The 19391-nt window shown below is 34.7% G+C and overlaps 1 long non-coding RNA gene across 2 annotated transcripts; it reads left to right on the forward strand.

Moving 5' to 3' along the window:
• Positions 1-12755: 12755 nt before the first annotated feature.
• On the forward strand, positions 12756-15495 carry LOC136200881 (uncharacterized). Of its 2 annotated transcripts, none has more exons than XR_010673592.1 (3): positions 12756-12924; positions 13028-13129; positions 14959-15495. It is a non-coding gene; the product is annotated as an uncharacterized lncRNA (long non-coding RNA). The 2 variants fall into 2 exon arrangements; XR_010673591.1 differs by lacking the exon at positions 14959-15495 and adding an exon at positions 13954-14914.
• The last annotated feature ends 3896 nt before the right edge of the window (positions 15496-19391 follow it).

Consider the following 19391-nt stretch of genomic DNA (forward strand, 5'->3'; position numbering starts at 1 on the left):
CAATCCATATCTTGAATAACCAATAAATTTCTGAATTTAAACACAAAAAAATAACCAATCTTCCATAAGTCAATCCATATCTTGGAGTAATAATTAGGCCTATAATCCCAAAGGTCTTGTATCTGCAAAAGCCAAGCAAGTCATTAATATTACACACATCCCTAAACTCAGTTGTAATTACGTGACCCTTCCCCTTTCACGGCCTTTCACTTACCACAATCATATCACTATAAATATATGCATCATAATTCAGAATCATACCTTCAACAACCAGAAAACTTACCAACAATGGATCCCCTTGTTGAAACTCCAAGAGACATAATTGCTGACTTGGATAAGTTGTACACGGAGAACCCAAAGTGGCTTCTGGCTATCAATGGTACGTATGTCAATCCATAGTTGTTATGTAACCCTTCGTGGTTTCTTCTGTGTATTTCTAATGATTCTTCTTGGATGATAACGTACAAGTCCTCTCAATGGTAACTTCTTCACATGGTCGATCAGGATAAAAGGCCCCCAATACACCCCATATGAAAGGGGTGTATTTGAAATTAGAATCAGCTACCCTCCAGATTTCCCAAACAGACCTGCAAGAGTAATATTAACTCAGATCAGCAAGATATAATGACCTACATGAAACATACACTAATAAATCTATCCTCTTATTCTCAGTTTTGCTTATAGAATAGGATATATCATCCTAACGTGTCTCCTCAGGGCTGATTCAACTTCCCTGTATCCTTAATAACCATCGCTTTTCCACTGCCACGGTATAATGCAACCATTTATCTATTTCATTTTATAAAAATACAACATCATATTTTTGTTCTAATTATTTAATGTATTTTGTAGTGTATGTGGCATATATATGATCTACTTTTATAGCCCCACAGTGAGGAGCCATATCCTGGGCAAGAAGCAGTTGCTGAGCAATATCGCCCGGATATGGACTGAGGAGTATGCAGAGTGGATATGAGGGTGTCCAAATCTCCTAAACTATATTGGCTAAGAGAAATGAGAACCGGAAGGCAATGTGAGCTCCAAATGTGGTTCTCATTCCAATTCCAAATTTCCTTTCTATAGTCAAAATACCCTTTATCTAATATAACATAAAGCTTTGTGCTCCTAAACTGACCCTTTTATAATGCTCCTTCCACTTGTACTCGTTGTACTCTGAACTTGGTAATGAGGGTTATGATGTTGTCACCATAAGGGACTCTGTTTGTATTAAATATGAAGGGTGTTCAAATCTCCTAAGCTGTATTGGCTAAGTAAAAGGAGAATTGAAAGATAATGTGATATCCAAATGTGGTTCTCATTCAAATTCCAAATTTCCTTTCACTAGTCAAAACAACTAAGGAACTTTGGACTGTCAATTACAACCGAAAGGCAACACTCACCCCCCCTTTTGTAATATAACGTAGAGCTTTGCTATTCAGTTTGTATGTATGTGCAAGTAGACTAAACTGACCCTTTTACAATGCTCCTTCCACTTGGGTTGTACTCGTGGTACTCTAAACTTGGTAATGAGGTTTATGATGCTGTCAAAATAAGGGATTCTGTTTGTGCTGAATGCATCATAAACCTATCACCATGTTTAATGTTGTTGTTACGATATCAAACCGAGTGGAAAGGAACATAGTAAGAGTATGGCCAATGCACATACATGACCCTTTATGTAGAGCTTGTTATTCAGTTCGTATGTATATGTATATTCTATCTAATCAAAATATATCTTATCATTTGCAAGCCATATAAGTACATGCAATTAGCTTAAATTTACCCTTTAATACATGCTTCATACATGCTTCATAAACGAATTGCATTCAGAATCCTTACTTATCATCATAGGTCATGTTCAAATAAAAATGATTCAGTTGAGTTCATAACATTTTCAGCTTTAAGAGTATGCCTAACATGCTATAACAAGTTGACAACTTATTTAAGTAGACATGTATATTCAAGTGAACATGCTATAACAAGTAGACAACTTATTCGTGCATGTCTATTCCTTACTTATTCAAGACAACTTATTCCTTACTTATCATCATAGGTCATGTCCAAATAAAAAAGAGTATGGTGATATCTTATCATTTGCAAGCCATATCAGTACATGCAATTAGCCTAAATTTACCCTTTAATACATGCTTCATACATGCTCAATGACCCTTTTATAATGTTCCTCTAATATTTGATGCATGATTAATAAGCTACATGCCCAAATGAACAATCGTACACATACTCATACAGAACCTCAAACATAAACATCAACAGAACATCAAACATAACCATGTTTCATACGCATACACATACTCAATCACTTCTAGCAGTATAACTCATAGGTGTAAGAGTAGTGCCAATCACAATGAACATTCAAAGCTTTAGAGTATGCCTAATCAGCCACATGCTCAATGACCCTTTTACAATTTTCCTCTAATACTTGATGCATGATTAATAAGCTACATGCCCAAATGAACAATCGTACACATACTCATACAGAACCTCAAACATAAACATCAACAGAACATCAAACATAAACATGTTTTATACACATACACATACACATACTCAATCACTTCTAGCAGTATAACTCATAGGTGTAAGAATAGTGCCAATCACAATTAGCATTCAAAGCTTTAGAGTATGCCTAATCAGCCACATTCTTAATGATCATTCATGCATAAACTCTATGAGTCCTAGCTTCCTAAACAGTTATATCTAACCAATCAGTTCATACCAATCATTTCATCATCACCCACAACATCATACAAATATGTAATCGTGCAGTTCAAACCCACATAACAATATATATACTAAATCAGGCTAGTTTCCTAAATCAATGAGTTCTAGGTTACAAAACAGTACATCAAACATACACAATCACTTCTAAAGGCATGACCAATCAGTTCAAACCAACATAACATTAATATATATTCAGTAAGTTAAATAAATCTTCCCATATGCTAAAGACATGAACCGATTGACAATCTCTTCAGTTAGCCTTCCCATGTACTGAAGCATTCTTACTATCCCTGCAAATATTGTGTTCAAATAAAAAGGAATCAGATGAGTTCATACCATCTACTGTATCAGGCACTGTTTTGCCCTAGATTAAAAAAATATAAAGACCCAAGCTTTACAACAGTGAATCTAAATACAATAAAATCAGTGTAGCTAAGCGAGAGATCTAAACCTTTCAACGATAGGTCTGAAAATCAGAAGATCCTTATACCAGCTGCTGAAATCGACATACACAAAAGTAAATCAGATGAGGAAAAGATAGTGTAAGGAACAATGATACTCTAATACATCTAGGAATGAAGAGAATATGGCTTACCAGTACCATGTTTTGAGCTCACCCAGTGATTGCATGTTCAAATCAACCATGGAGATAAAAAGAGATGAGATGGATGAGAGGGATGAAGCTCTTGCGTAACCCAAACTAGGGTTTGGGATTGAGAGAGGGTTTATATATCAGCTGAAATTTCAGTCAAATGATATAGAGCGCCTAAATTTTGGTATGGCCGCGTAAGTGAAATTTCATTTGCCGCTTTTTTGTTTTCGGCATACAATGACATTCATTTATTAGAAGTGTCATCTGTTGAGCGCATCAAATTTAACGAAAACGCGCGTTTTCTTTGGATGACAGGATTTTTTGTAATCGTAATGTCATCTGACAATCGAGCGCATTTTTTATTTCGCCTTCAGATGACATACAGTTAAAATACAGTCATGAAAAATATTCAGACGACACAAAAACAAATGTCTATCAAGTATCTTCTGTCGTGTGAAAGGGAAAATGACATAGTGGTGGCCCAAAGTATATCTCCATGGGTGCGTTCGTGTGCTACAAGTTCAACTGTTTCAACTATGGGTAAATGTCTAAAAATGAGTATTTATTCAAAAAGAGTTATTCAAGTTTTTATTCATGACCCGACGATTCAATTTTAGAATTTTAGAATTGTCAAATGAATGTTTATCCTATCACAAGTTAATTTTATTCAAGACTTGGTTTTAAAGTTTGTTTCGGGAGCTAATTGATACTTTAGGACATTAATACTTGGGTAGGGATTGTGTTGCCAAAACATTGAAAAAAAACTAGAAACAATTACACGCCTCCATTTCCTATCTTTTACCCCTCCAAGTAATATAGTATACTTACGTATAAATATCGATCCCACAGAGATTCTGGACAAGCATTAACTATCTACGGGTTGTTGAAGTCTAAACGATTAATTTGAAAAGGTTCGTTTTGAATAGCGATAAAAACTTTTGTTGTTAAAAACTATGTTGTAAAACACTAGGGAGTCTGGTTCACTTTCTAAGTTTGAGACAAATCAAAGCTATTGAAATAAAACACCGAAGAGAAATTCGTGATTTTAAGATGGTGATTTCTAAAAGAAACTTGGTGGTAAGACCTTAGATCACCTCGTTCTATTCCTTCCCTCCTATTTACATAACCGGGAAAATGGTTACTTAAATACGACAAGAAAGTCTTAAGTAGATGAGAAATCCTAACATTAAAGTGTTAAAAACCATATCGACTTGCTATCGAGTCTAAAAACGTAGTTTTCCACCAATCTCTTAATACTATGGTGAGTAAAAAGCGATTGACCAAAATATGAGTTAAGCTTACGTTCCTAGTTCTTAAACACGACTTCTTTTTGGGTATTTTAACTAAATAGACTTCTAAATTTGACTCAAAACATTAGCAAGATTTCCCTCATCCCTAGTTGTCAAGAATTAGTGCTTGGTCATTGTGGAAGTAATACTTTAAATGAATCGAAACAAAGTGAAACTTAGTGAAAGTAAGAGCTGGAACACAAAAGATGAAGAAATTCTTACTCAAAACTCAAAATCAACTTACAAACTTGAATGGAAATAAGTTAGAAACATGAATTTGAACTTAGAAACTACTTAAAACAAACTAAAACAAAGGAAAGACAATTGCCCAAAGCTTGGCTACAATGAATATGAAAAGTATGTCGATTTCCTCATACATCTCATGTCTATTTATAGGCTAATCTTTGCTCAATTCAAGATGATAATCTGAATTTGATGATTGGTAGCCTCCAAAGTACAGAATTGGTGCATTAAATGTCCTTGAGAAGTCAAATTGAGGAAGAGTATGGGCTTGCATAGAGAGGAGGAGCCGCCAATTGCAACTTGCTGAAATTCTCAGGTGTCACCGAGACCTAGGGAGGTCTCGCCGAGACTTGTGCCTGATGGCTACGGATTATGTGAATTTAGCTAGGTCTTGCTGAGACCTAGGGAGCTCTCACGGAGACCTCTCTCTGATCTAATTAGGTCTCGCCAAAAACTACGGATTATGTAAAAATACCCAAAAACTGTTTTGCTCGTCATTTCTTCGTCCCTTCTCAGAATGCGTCCCTGTTTTGTCCTGTAGCTCACTATAACAATTGTAAATCTTGTGGGGTGTGTGAGAGTGTGGAAAAAATTCTATAAAAACTCGTGAATTAAATTAAAAACACGTGATAATGTGTGAAAATGTGAAATGAAGTGAAATTTTACAAAATTAACACTAAAGCATTAAAGTTGCATACAAAATGAACGAAAATATGACTCAAAATCATAGTGAAAATAGATAGCAACAAGAACTAATATCAAGTAATGCATAGTGATCAATGAAGTTAATGAATTCCCGACTAGAGCTAAGTGATGGAGGAGAACCAGTCTTCTCATGAGAACCTGTTACTGCATTGAAATCCCAAAAAATGAGCCAATTTTCACTCACACTATCCTTTAGATTACAGAGCTCTGACCATAGATATCATTGATCAGAGGCAGTATTATGGGGATAAACAAAAGAAAGATGATGAAACTTGCCCCTAGAGTCGTACTTCACAGTCACCTGCTGATCAAAGGAGGAGAAAACAGAGACCGTTGAGTAGTCTTTGGTAATTACCCACAGTGTAGGCGTAGGCTTATTATTCCAGGCAGTAATAGACATACCAATTGAATGCCAAAAGGTATAAAAAATAGAGTCAAGATGAACAAGCGGCTCTACATTGCAGAGTATGTCAGGACGGTGCTGAAGACAGAGTAACTTCAAAGCACGCTATGAGCGGGCATTTGCAATGCCCCTATAATTCCAAAATAAAATAATCATTGGAAACGCTGTGGAGGCTTGCTAGGCCTTTTCGCACGAGTCCCCGATGAGATAATGGAACTTTTATTCTTTTTTTGCAACATAGTCCAAGGTTCCTCATCCTAAACTTTCAAAACCAGAGACGAATATGTAACTTTATCTGATGACTCCGAAGGTAGAACAGAAGGGCTTTGCGAGTTTACCTGAAGAGGTGTGAGCTTTCCATCCAAGATTCTCCAGATCCTGGTCGAGTTGAGGAGAATGAATTCCATGTTCTGCATCATGTTCACCATTAGATGGACAATCCGCCTAGCGAGATGAAGAATGAGCCATGTCGTGTAGAACTCATTGCTTTCTGCTCTTCATAATTAACACTGGGAGGAAGGTTTTCCGCTTCGGCAGTTTGCACATTAGTTGGAGGTTTTACCGCTTCCGTTGTTTGCAGTTTCTTTTGGCAAACACGATTAGTGTTACCCTGTACTGAATCTTGAACATGTTGTTTCCCTTCCCTTTGGATGAACTCTGCTTTGGGTTGCTCCTCATGGCCAGGATTACGTCTACAACTTCCTGCAGAATGACCAATAGAATGACAGATTAAACATAAGTCTGGGAGGCGTTCGTATTCCAAGAAGACCAACTACATCAAAGATTATGTATCCACATGCCATTTGTACTGAAGTAATGCCCCATCTCTCATTCAACCATATTTCGATCAAAACGAAGTGGAATTCCTACAACACTTGCAATACTAGCCATTATACGTCTATCCCAAAATTTCCAGGGAAGATTGTAGAATCTTACCCAAACTTGAGCCGAGAAGGATTCATAAGAGTCCAGATTGAAACCCGAGGACCAAAGAATGAGTCTCATAACCCCTGGTTTAAGGACGATTTCCCCTTGACTCCAAACAGTCTGTAAGGCTTCTGCTATTGGAAGAAGAATGTGATAAAAAAAACCCTACCAAGTGAAATTACCTTCCAATCCATACAAAGGCCCCAAAGAGAATTGGGGTTACCTTTAAGAGCATGATGTTTCCAAGGGGATTCCCCTTTGGAGAGAGTAATGCACACAATTACAAAGTGTTTGCAAAAATCAAGCCGCTTATTGTAAATAGCCTGTTGAATTTTAATTTCCCTAAATCCACCCTCATCGGAGATTTGAGGTTGAACGGAGCCCGTAACGATGAAGAAGCCACCGCGACGGAGAGTATCGCTGCATAGGATTTATGCCAAGAATTAGGGATTTGAGGTGCGACGGAAGTTGGACCAAGAATACCCAATAGAGGCTTCATAGGTTGGTGGCAGACGGAGTATTTGAGGAAGGCGAAGCGAGAGAACATTTGGAACCATAGAACAGTTTTACAAGTTTGATCTCGGTCTTGGATGAAACATTTCATTTAAATGTAGCTTTTATTTTTGAAATCCTTTCATGTGTCCACTTGTCAAGAAAATAATATTGTATTATGAGAGACAATAGATCACATCTTGAAAATATCTTATCTCCTTGAACCAAGTTCTATATATTTACTTGGTTGATCGTATGCTCAATCATTAAAAGGTCAGCCGGGAAGAAGCCTGCTCCAACAGCTGTGAGTTTCATTCTATCTCTTAATTTGGTAATAGTTTCCATTTAACTTTTTCTCCATGGTTAACCTATTTAATTATTATATTGTTATTTTTATCAGCCTGCAAACATAAAAGTTGGACCTGATAAATCTGGTGCCAATAAGAAGGATATGGTGGATATAGTGCTAAGCATCATGAAATTTTCGAAGTTGTTGAACCTTTGGCATTGTTTCTTATATTTGTTAAACTTCCAATCAAATCTTTATCGTCTTTTCTTTTTTGTTTTTCATTTAAAATAAGTTTGTTAAAGTCGAAGCATAAATGTAAATTTTTTCTCCTATGTTAATACAGTGCTAAAGTGGTACTTGTAATATTTGACCTTATTCTTTTTGTTTAATTTTGAAATTGGAATGAAATTGGGAAAATAGGGCAAAGTCCAATCCAGATAAGTAGTTTTATCATATGGTTTTTTTTCTTCTTTTACACTTTATTGTTGGCTTAAAGCATTACTTGCCTTTCACCTATACAAAATTTTATCATTTGGCCTCTAATCTATTATTTGATTACATTTGGTCTATGGTTATCCCAATTGGTAAAATTTCACCCAATTTATATAAATAGTTAGCGGAATCATTATCTCATTCACAAGTAACAAATCATAAACTAAAATTGATCAAGTTCAAGTGTCAAAGCATCGTTATTTATCAATGAGATAACGATTCGATTAAGTTTTAATATAAATTGGGTGAAATTTTAACAATTGAAAAAGATCATGGGCTAAATATTACCAAATAATAAGTCAGGGGCCAAATGGTAAAATTTTGAATAGATCAAGGGTCAAACAGTACTTTAACCTTTTATTCTTTGCTTGGTTTTAAATGTCCATAATTAACCACACAAAGTTCTAAATTCTTATAAGGCTTAATACATTAAAATCCCTCAATGTGTCTTGAAAATTTTATTGGCAGCCTAAATTTATAAGGTTTCTAGTTACGCAACTTGATTAAAATAATTTATTAGTCACCTAATTTTCTTAAAAGTGACATATTAGCTCTCTGAACTTGATTACAGTGATCTATTTTTCCTCTTACACTACAAGAAAAATCCTGGTTACTGACGGAATTTTCTGACGAAATGAAAACTGTCAGTAATGTTTGACGGAATTCCGTCAAAATGTAATCCGTCAATAGTTCCGACGGATTATATTGACGGAATAGTCATTCCGTCAAAATATTATGGCGGGAACATTCCCGCCATTCTTCTGACATTTTATATTGACGGAAGTATATTTCCGTCAGACGTACTGACGGAAATATTTGATGGAATATATTCCGTCAAGAATTTCTGACGAATATACTGACGGAATTCTGTTAAAACAATTAATTTTCAAAAAATTAATTTATATTCTCACATTTTTAAACCAATAATCATACTATTCTAATTTGAATGCTTAATTTTATTTTGGTTATAGATAAATTTATAAAATTAATATTTCTATTTGAATTGCTTTTTTATTAGGGTAAGGTACCAAAATGACATACAAAAATAACATCAATTTAACTCTAATGTTTATGAATCTGTGTGAATTAAATCCTAACATCCCATCACTTTCGTCTCTGAGGTATTTAGACGAGACTATAATTACACTATTTTCATAAATGTTGTAGTTAAATTTGTGCTATTTTGTACGTGGTGGTCCAATTATATTTCCCTAATAACCTTGAGGTCATTTTAGTATCTTATCCCTTTTTTATTCTTAAGGTGTTTAATAACTTTTAGGGATAAGATGCAAAAATACCCTCCAATATTTACAAGCAGGAATAATTTTTACCCTTAACGTTTAAAATGGTACAATTTTACCCCTAAGGTTAACAAGTTGGGTCAATTTCAAATATTATTATAAAACACATATATTTAATAATAGAGTTAGTGCTTCAACAAAAAGAATTGGAGATTAATATTTTTAAATTCGGTGAAATATTTGAATTTTTTTAACTCGTAAAAAATACAGTATATTTTTAGAAAAATTCACGTTTAATCATATTTTTGCGATCTGTTACTAATAGTGATAAAATAATTTGATGAATAATTTCTCCGATTGACCCACATGTGAGTGTAGATGACAAGATTCATGACCGAGAAGATAATTTGATGAATAATTTCTGAGATTGACCCAACTTATCAATGTTACGCGTAAAATTGCTTTTGGCTTCTAACATTAAAGATAAAATTACACAATTTTAGACGTTAGGGGTAAAATTGCTCTTAGATGTAAACGTTAAGGATATTTTTGCACCTTATCCCTAACTTTTATTTATCGAAATTACCTTACACATAAAGAAAATATAGAAATCTTTTTTAGTTAATCTACACATAAGAATGAATTAATTTATGAAAACTAATTTATCTATTACAACAACAACAACAAAGCCTTAGTCTCGAAATGATTCGGGATCGGCTAACATGAACCATCATATAAAACCGTGAAATCAAGTCGTGTCAGCGACACAAATTCGCTCCCTCCACTCCGTCCTATCCACTACCATATTTTCCTCAATGCCTAGTAAACTCACATCACGCTCGATCACCCTCCTCCAAGTTTGCTTAGGTCTTCCCCTACCCCTCACCTCTACATCCCTTTGCCACTCTTCGGTTCTCCTAACCGGCGCATCAAGCGCTCTACGTCTCACATGGCCAAAACACTTTAGTTGGTTTTCTCTCATTTTATTCTCAATAGATGTGACCCCTACTTTTGTCCTAATTATTTCATTACTCACCCGATCCTTTCTCGTGTGACCACACATCCATCTCAACATACGCATCTCCGCCACCGACATCTTATGGATGTGACAGTGTTTCACTGCTCAACACTCCGTACCATATAACAATGCTGGTCAAATTACCGTGCGGTAGAATTTTCCCTTCAATCTATTAGGCATGCCGGGGTCACAAAGGAAAGCCGTAGCACTCTTCCACTTCGACCAACCAGCTTTAATCCTGTGCGCAACATCTCCATCTACTTCTCCATCCGTTTGGATAATAGATCCTAAATACCGGAAGCAATCCGAGGACTGAACAACTCTCCCATCTAGGGTGATTGTCCCTGCCTCCCTACTCCACAGTTAAATAGAACAACAACAACAACAACAAAGCCTTAGTCACGAAATGATTTGGGATCGGCTAACATGAACCATCATATAAAATCGTGAAATCAAGTCGTGTCAGCGACACAAATTCTCTCCCTCCACTCTGTCCTATCCACTACCATATTTTCCTCAATTCCCAGTAAACTCATATCACTCTCGATCACCCTCCTCCAAGTTTGCTTAGGTCTTCCCCTACCCCTCACCACTACATCCCTTTGCCACTCTTCGGTTCTCCTAACCAGCGCATCAAGCGCTCTACGTCTCACATGGCCAAACCACCTTAGTCAGTTTTCTCTCATTTTATTCTCAATAGATGTGACCCCTACTTTTGTCCTAATTATTTCATTACTCACTCGATCCTTTCTCGTATGACCACACATCCATCTCAACATACGCATCTCCGCCACCGACATCTTATGGATGTGGTAGTGTTTCACTGCCCAACACTCCGTACCATATAACAATGCTGGTCTAATTGCCGTCCGATAGAATTTTCCCTTCAATCTATTAGGCATGTTGGGGTCACAAAGGAAACCAGTAGCACTATTCCACTTCGACCAACCAGCTTTAATCCTATGAGCAACATCTCCATCTACTTCTCCATCCGTTTGGATAATAGATCCTAAATACCGGAAGCAATCCTATGAACAACTCTTCCATCTAGGGTGATTGTCTCTGCCTCCCTACTCCTATGGTCACTAAACTTACACTCCAAATATTCTGTCTTACTTCGGCTCAACTTAAAGCCTCTAGATTCTAGAGTTTATTTCCATAGTTCCAACTTCCTCTCCACTCATTCTTTCGTCTCATCAACCAACACAATATCATCTGCAAACAGCATGCACCATGATATACCATATTGGAGTGAACTTGTTAGTTCATCCATAACGATGGCAAAAAGAAATGGGCTTAGTGCGGAACCTTGATGCACTCTAATCGTAATAGGGAACTCTTCAGTCTTCCCAACACTAATACGTACACTCATGCATGCTCCCTCATACATGTCTTTTATGATGTCAATATATTTCCGCGAAATGTCTTTCCTTATTAAGGCCAACCAAAGTACTTCCCTTGGTACCTTATCATATGCTTTCTCCAAGTCAATGAAAACCATATGCAAGTCTTTCTTCTTATTTCGATAGTGCTCCATTAATTGTCTCATTAGGTGGATGGCTTCCATAGTTGATCTTCCCGGCATAAAGCCAAACTGGTTTTTCGAGATCTTCACCGTCCTCCTTAGCCTTTGTTCAATCACTCACTCCCAAAGTTTCATATTATGACTCATTAATTTGATTCCCCGATAGTTGGCACAATCTTGGACATCGCCTTTATTCTTATACAAAGGGATTAAGATACTTTTCCTCAATTCTGATGGCATCTTATTGTTTCTCCAAATTTTGTTAAAGAACATCGTCAACCATTCGATTCCTCTTTCTCCCAAACATCTCCAAATCTCAATAGGGATGTCATTCGGTCCTACTGCTTTCTTCAACTTCATCTTACTTAATTCCATTTTGACTTCACCCTTTTGAATTCTCCGCAGGCATTCATGATTTATCATATCGTGATGGATACTTATATCTCCAACATCTTGTCTGCGATCTCCATTAATTTATCTATTAATTAAATTAAATCAAACAAAAAAAATTAAAGTAATGCAAAATTGACCTAATTAATCTAAACACTAATTAATTTCCCTTAAAAAACTAAACACAACTTAAAAGGGTTAATTAAAAGAAAATTAAATGAAAAAAGATTTGAGGCAAAAAGGATCGAGCCCCTGTTAGTCTTGAAAAAAGAGAGGACATGTTTGGACTTTTAAATCAAATAGGGGTTAAAGAGGTAATTTTCATAGCTTAGGTAAATTAGGGTTTGATCTTATTTAATCGAACGGATCTTATCAAACCCTAATCTTATCCCTTATAAATTCTTTTTTTCACTCTCTCTTCATCCTCTCGTTTGGCTTGCCGCTGTCTGTGCTTCCTCTACCTCTCTCTAGTGAAAACACAATTTTTCTCTTTGTTTGACCGATGATCGGTGTTCTGCTTCCATATGGTGACGGTTTCCTGTTTTGGGTCTTCGCCTCCTTTTGAGACTCCCTACGGTAAGGCAAACTCACTTTTTTCATGTTTTTTCTTTTTCCTGTCTTCGATTTTTCTAATTTTGGCTTTGGTTTTTCCGGATTTCTCCAATAACTCTGGGTCAAGTTGCTTATGGGACTATTTGGGTTGCTTCTACGGATGCTTCTTCTTCAGCCTTTTTCTATTTCTGGGGATCATCTCTATTTCTCATTTCCAGGTGACTTCAATGTGAGATTCATACTCTTTTCTCTTGTTAAATTTTCCATTTTTCTTCTTCAATGGTTTGCTTGTGTTCCTCCCTTGTTTTTAAGCATTAATATTTGTTTCTTTTATACGTATGTGATTATAACTATCTTGATACGTGGTTGAGCTTGAAAGCTATAGAGTTTGTATTATGGTAAAGAAATGAAGCTTTTATTGTGAACTTTAACAGATTGATTTCAAATTTACACTCTTGTATCACTATACTAGATAATAACAGTTTAAAGTTTTTTGATTGGGTCGAGTAAGGTTATCTATGTTGATTGCTCACACACTTCATCTACTATTTTGTCTTTGCTTATTATATATCTACTTACATACACCTGGTTGAATTCTTTTCTAATAAAAAAGCACTTTTCTCTCTGATTTTATGTTGAATAAGATGTTTAAAATTGACTTGTCTCATATTTTATTCTAACAATCTAAGTGAACAAGCAGTGGAACCCTTTGTTTTCTGCTTTGTTTTATATTTTATAATTGGGAAATATTAACATAATTTAGAAGGCAACTTGAATGAGGATAGAACTCTTGTAAGTAGAAAGCATTAGTTTTCGCCGGAGTTCGGTTTTCCTTTGCATCACTAGGTGTTCGTGTCAGTTTCGTTTTCCTATCCATTTTCATTTTCATTTGAAAGATATTTTATGAAGGTTATGTTTTAAAAATAGTGTTTCCGGTGTCTGTTTCTAGTCGGTGAGAGATCCTGAACGTCTTTGCTCTAATATTTAGAACCATATCAGATATTTTAAAACTTTAAAATATGCCCTTTTAAATTATGCTTTGATATAAGCAAGGTTGTAAAAAATTGATGCGGACATCCTAACTGGGATCACTGATCACGCGCGCTCTGGCGGATCCTCAGACATCAAACCCACGGAGGTTGTACCTAGGAGGGCGGATCCCCAGGACATACGAGCGGGGTGGATCTAGGAGTACACAAGGAGGCGTATCAACATCTACCCCTGGGCGGATCTCTAGGTTTGCTTCCTCCCGAAGTAATTCACCAACAACCCTGACAATCCGTACCTGTACCATTGCACTGATTGTCGGGGCGTATCACCTATTTTACCCTTTTGTGGATAGCCTTATTGAAACCATAGTAGGGGTAGTCCTTGTCTTTTATTATCATTAGGGGGATGTATTTAAACCCCCATTTTGTAAGGATGATCCAACTTTTATCAATCAAATATTATTCTCTTTGAGAACCTAAGGTTTATACCTTGTTATTGGGATTCACTCCTTCTAGTTTAGCTAGAGAAGAACCTCTTTGTTGGTTTACGATTAAAACCTCCATTTATCGCTTTCAATCTGTATCAAAAATGCTAGACCTTAGTCGGGTGGACAGGCCCCTAACGGGGATTCGTCAGGGTTTAATAGGATTTCTAAATTTCTCTCCCATTTTTAGTACTTGAAGTAACATGAATTATATGATTTTCTTTATATAAAGGTTAATGAAGTATTTCTTATGGCATTCTAGGCAATAATTAATCATATTCTTACCTTTTATGTTAATTTGTCAGGGAACTCTTGTGTGTTCTATTTTTTCTACTGGTCCTTTTAATAAGAAATATGGAAATGATATATGCCAACTTCCTAATTAGTCTGTAATGAAAAGGTTCTTGATTCATATTGATATATGAGAAATGGTCTATATTATTTTTGGAAATCATCAATGATAATATGGTGGATCTCTAGGTACTAGAGTTTATCACTAACTAATCAATAGTAGTAACCCTATGTGTAATGAAATTTATGGACATGGTTAATCATTTTCTTTTTCTCTATTGCTCTTTCTGTAGAAGAGAGACTACTCTAATTCAAAGTGGCTTCAAAGTCTCATCGATTAGAATTCAGTATGGGTTCACTTGCCGATACCTTGTCCACCTGCTCTTTGACACAGTTTGTGGAGTGAGTCAGGAACCATTCCACTTTGAATACATGGTATATTGCTTTCCATTTGTGTAATTGATGGGAATGATTATTATATTTAAATGAATGGAGTTGATAATTTCAAGTTGATTGCCTTGAAATAGAAGCTCTGCATTGTATAATCAGTACCGATATTTATTTATTTTTTGCCAATTTTTGTGGTCTCTTGTTCTGTTTTTGCTTCTTAGGAAAGTGAGACTTGTCACCTTACTCCAAATCTTTGTGAAGTGTCTTTCTTCCTCCCTAGTTGCAAGAGTAATATGATTTTTGCTCATGCTAGTTGCTTAACCAATCTAAATAATATGTATCATCCCTATAATAATATTGTAATTTTCCTTTTTGTATTAATGATTCAAATATTGTTACTACTACTACTTACTAGAAGATAGCCTTCATAGAAAGTTCACTTTCACATAATATAATTATATTTGAGCAAATAGTGTAGTTTAGCTCCTGTCAATTAGTTTGTTGTGTTGGAGAAAGCGTTTAACTCATTGATTGTTAATTTAATGCAAAGCTTATGCAACTTTTTTTTTTAGTATTTATTTATTAGCTCTCTTCAATCCAAATAAAATATTAATGTAAGAAATAATATTTACTTTTCATGAATTTCAATTATAAATCAATTATTAATTATAAAAAAATTAATTTTAATCATATTTACGGAATAAAATACCGTTAAACATTTTGTCAGTAACTTTGACGGTTTTAACGTCAATAAAAACGTCAAAATGTTTTGACGGAAATAGTTGGTCAAGAAAAACGTCAAAGCGTTTGACGGAAATTCCGTCAGCATCCGTCAATAAATTCCATCCATATTCCGTCAAAAACATTTACTGATGAGTGTTTTATCCACGTTTTTCAGTCCGTCAAAGTTCCGTCAGTAAACCTATTTACTGATGGAATTTAGGTGTTTACTGACGGAAATTTCCGTCAGTAAACAGGTATTTTCTAGTAGTGTTACAATTAGTCTGAATATGAAAAAAAATTCAAAATTTGAAAAATAAAGACTTAATTCGTGATTCTACGTCTTTAAGATAAATTACCTTTCTGTTTTCTACATCTTTATGACGTTTTTTTTATAGATTTAGGAACTTAATCATGACACCCTAATCATGTTCGAGAGTCTAATGATACACCATATCTATACTATCTATACTATGTATATAATAGCGAAAACAAAGAGAATTTGTAAGATGTGTTTTAGAGACATTGTCGCTTAGTTGGCATCGTAGGAGAGAATATACAAGTTTAAACTATCCATATTAATAGTAATTAAATTTCATAACTATTCTATTAATGTCATAAATACTATTTCAGTTTTATCGTTAGAGTAAATTCATTAATTACACCACCTATACAAATTCATTCAAACAACTTCATCAATTCAAAACCTTGAATTATAAATAGCATCTCATGTTTCGTATGAAAATTGATGTATCTATCATCTGAATCTTTCAGAACTATTGTTAGAACTATTGTTTCATTATTAATTACTAATTCACCTTTGTGTTACTCTTCATTCTCTAACGCTGTCGTTTCTTCATCGTTTGATGACGTTTTTATGACTTTAGGGAATTCCGGTTAACAGATGCAATTGGCTTATTTTATGTTCCTAATCAATCTTCTTATTTTTCAAAATGTTATGGTAAGGTACCGGTATGATGATTACATGCAAAATAAGACGAAAAAATGGTATATTTCCAGCCCACAGTGGTGGTAATGGAAGCTGTGGAGGAGGATAACACACATTTATTAGGTTTAATGCTATTTATTAAAGTTAATAAAGGAAATTTGAATGGATCCTTATATTTTTTTTTTGTCGTTATATAAATTTTTTTCGTTGGAAATTTTGTAAGTTATTTTATTATATTTATTAAATATAAATATAATTTTTTTCGTAATATTAGTTCTAATACTATTTATTAAAGTTTTTTTAAATAAAACACTTCTTAATTATTAGAATCAGAAGAAAGAACAACATTGAGATAGGGTGGTGGACATGCCAACACACCACGAACAGATTGAGAATTGACCGCCTTAGCTAAGAGATGAACGGCCGAATTCGTTGAATGTTTTACATAAGAGACTGAGCAATTGTCTAGCTCTTTTAAGATACTAACAACAACAACAACAACAACAAAGCCTTAGTCCCGAAATGATTCGGGGTTGGTTAACATGAACCATCATATAAAACCGTGAAATCAAGTCGTGTCAGCGATACAAATTCGCTCTCTCCACTCCGTCCTATCCACTACCATATTTTCCTCAATTCCCAGTAAACTCATATCACTCTCGATCACCCTCCTCCAAGTTTGCTTAGGTCTTCCCCTACCCCTCACCACTACATCCCTTTGCCCCTCTTCGGTCCTCCTAACCGGTGCATCAAGCGCTCTACGTCTCACATGGCCAAACCGCCTTAGTTGGTTTTCTCTCATTTTATTCTTAATAGATGTAACCCCTACTTTTGTCCTAATTATTTCATTACTCACCCGATCCTTTCTCGTATGACCACACATCCATCTCAACATACGCATCTCCGCCACCGATATCTTATGGATGTGATAGTGTTTCACTGCCTAACACTCCGTACCATGTAACAATGCTGGTCTGATTGCCATGCGGTAGAATTTTCCCTTCAATCTATTAGGCATGTCGGGGTCACAAAAGAAACCTATAGCACTCTTCCACTTCGACCAACCAGATTTAATCCTATGAGCAACATCATCATCTACTTCTCCATCCGTTTGGATAATAGATCCTAAATACCGGAAGCAATCCGAGACCTGAACAACTCTCCCATCTAGTGTGATTGTCCCTGCCTCCCTACTCCTATGGCCGCTAAACTTACACTCTAAATATTCTGTCTTACTTCGGCTCAATTTAAAGCCTCTAGATTCTAAAGTTTGTCTCCATAGTTCCAACTTCCTCTCCACTCCTTCTTTCGTCTCATCAACCAACACAATATCATCTGCAAACAACATGCACCATGGTATACCATCTTGAAGTGAACTTGTTAGTTCATCCATAATGATGGCAAAAAGAAATGGGCTTAGTGCAGAACCTTGATGCACTCCAATCGTAATAGGTACACTCGTACATGCTCCCTCATACATGTCCTTTATGATGTCAAAACCAAACTGCTTGAATGGATCCTTACATAGTTTTTTTTATCAAGATATTTTATAAGTTATTTTATTATATCTGTTAAATTAAAATTAGATTATATATAATATTTTTAATTTTCTTTTGTTATTATTTTGACTACTCATAAAAAAGGCTTCTAAAACTCTCCTCATTATTCTCTCTGCTTCCACTATTATATATAGTATATAGAATCCATCACTAAAAATGAGAAAGAAAATTAGAATGAAAATCATGACAAAACATGATTTATAATTGAAAGAAACTTAAAATAAATTTAATATATTTTATTTATTCTTTTATTATTATTAGGAAAAATTATAAAAATAAACCTTGTGGTTACACCTGTTTTCGATCGACGCCATTGTGGTTTAAAAATTTACAAACTGGTATCTTGAGGTTTATTCTGTTAGCAAACACCAGCCAAATTGACAAACGGTGTTAAAAAAAAGGTCAAAAGTCAAAGAAAAAAGAGCTAATTTTATCTTTAAATTGATTTATTTTATAAATTAATCTCATTATTATCTAATTATCACAAACCAACTCCAAAATAAAAAATAAAAATCAATTACACCATCTCCTTCCTCTCTCATTAATTTCTTATATTTTTTTTATTTTTTTATTTTTCTCTCTTCTCTGTTCTATTTGTTAATATTTTTCTCACTAAAATCAATTGTTCAATTACGGTTTTATGGAATCAGTTAAAGAGAGATAAGGCAAAGGCCAAAGCCCCATATTCTATTGGGCTTTATATAAAAATAATCCAACTATTTTTTTTTGATTCTTTCAGAAAAAAATTAAAGGAGCTCAAATTCTTTAAAAAACACAGTAAGCTGAAATTAATAATATAAAATCATAATTAGTTTCGAACATTTAAATTTATTGTTTTGCAAATTGTTAGGTTTATGATGTATATAAAAGAGAACTAATTATGTTTTAAAAAACTAACTAATTAGTTTAGTCCTACCATTATTGATGAAGAGCAAATTAACACATTTTTTCAAAATCACCGCACTAACTATAGAGCTGAATTTGTACCTTATATAATTATACTTTTTTTTATGGCTCAATACATTTTTAACCATAAGTGAATTTTTTAACTTTTTAAAGTGATCTATTGTCCTTTTGAATTTAATTAAATTGTACACATTTAAACATT

This window comes from Euphorbia lathyris, chromosome 7 (genome assembly GCF_963576675.1).
Source record: "Euphorbia lathyris chromosome 7, ddEupLath1.1, whole genome shotgun sequence".
NCBI classification, from domain to species: Eukaryota; Viridiplantae; Streptophyta; class Magnoliopsida; order Malpighiales; family Euphorbiaceae; genus Euphorbia; species Euphorbia lathyris.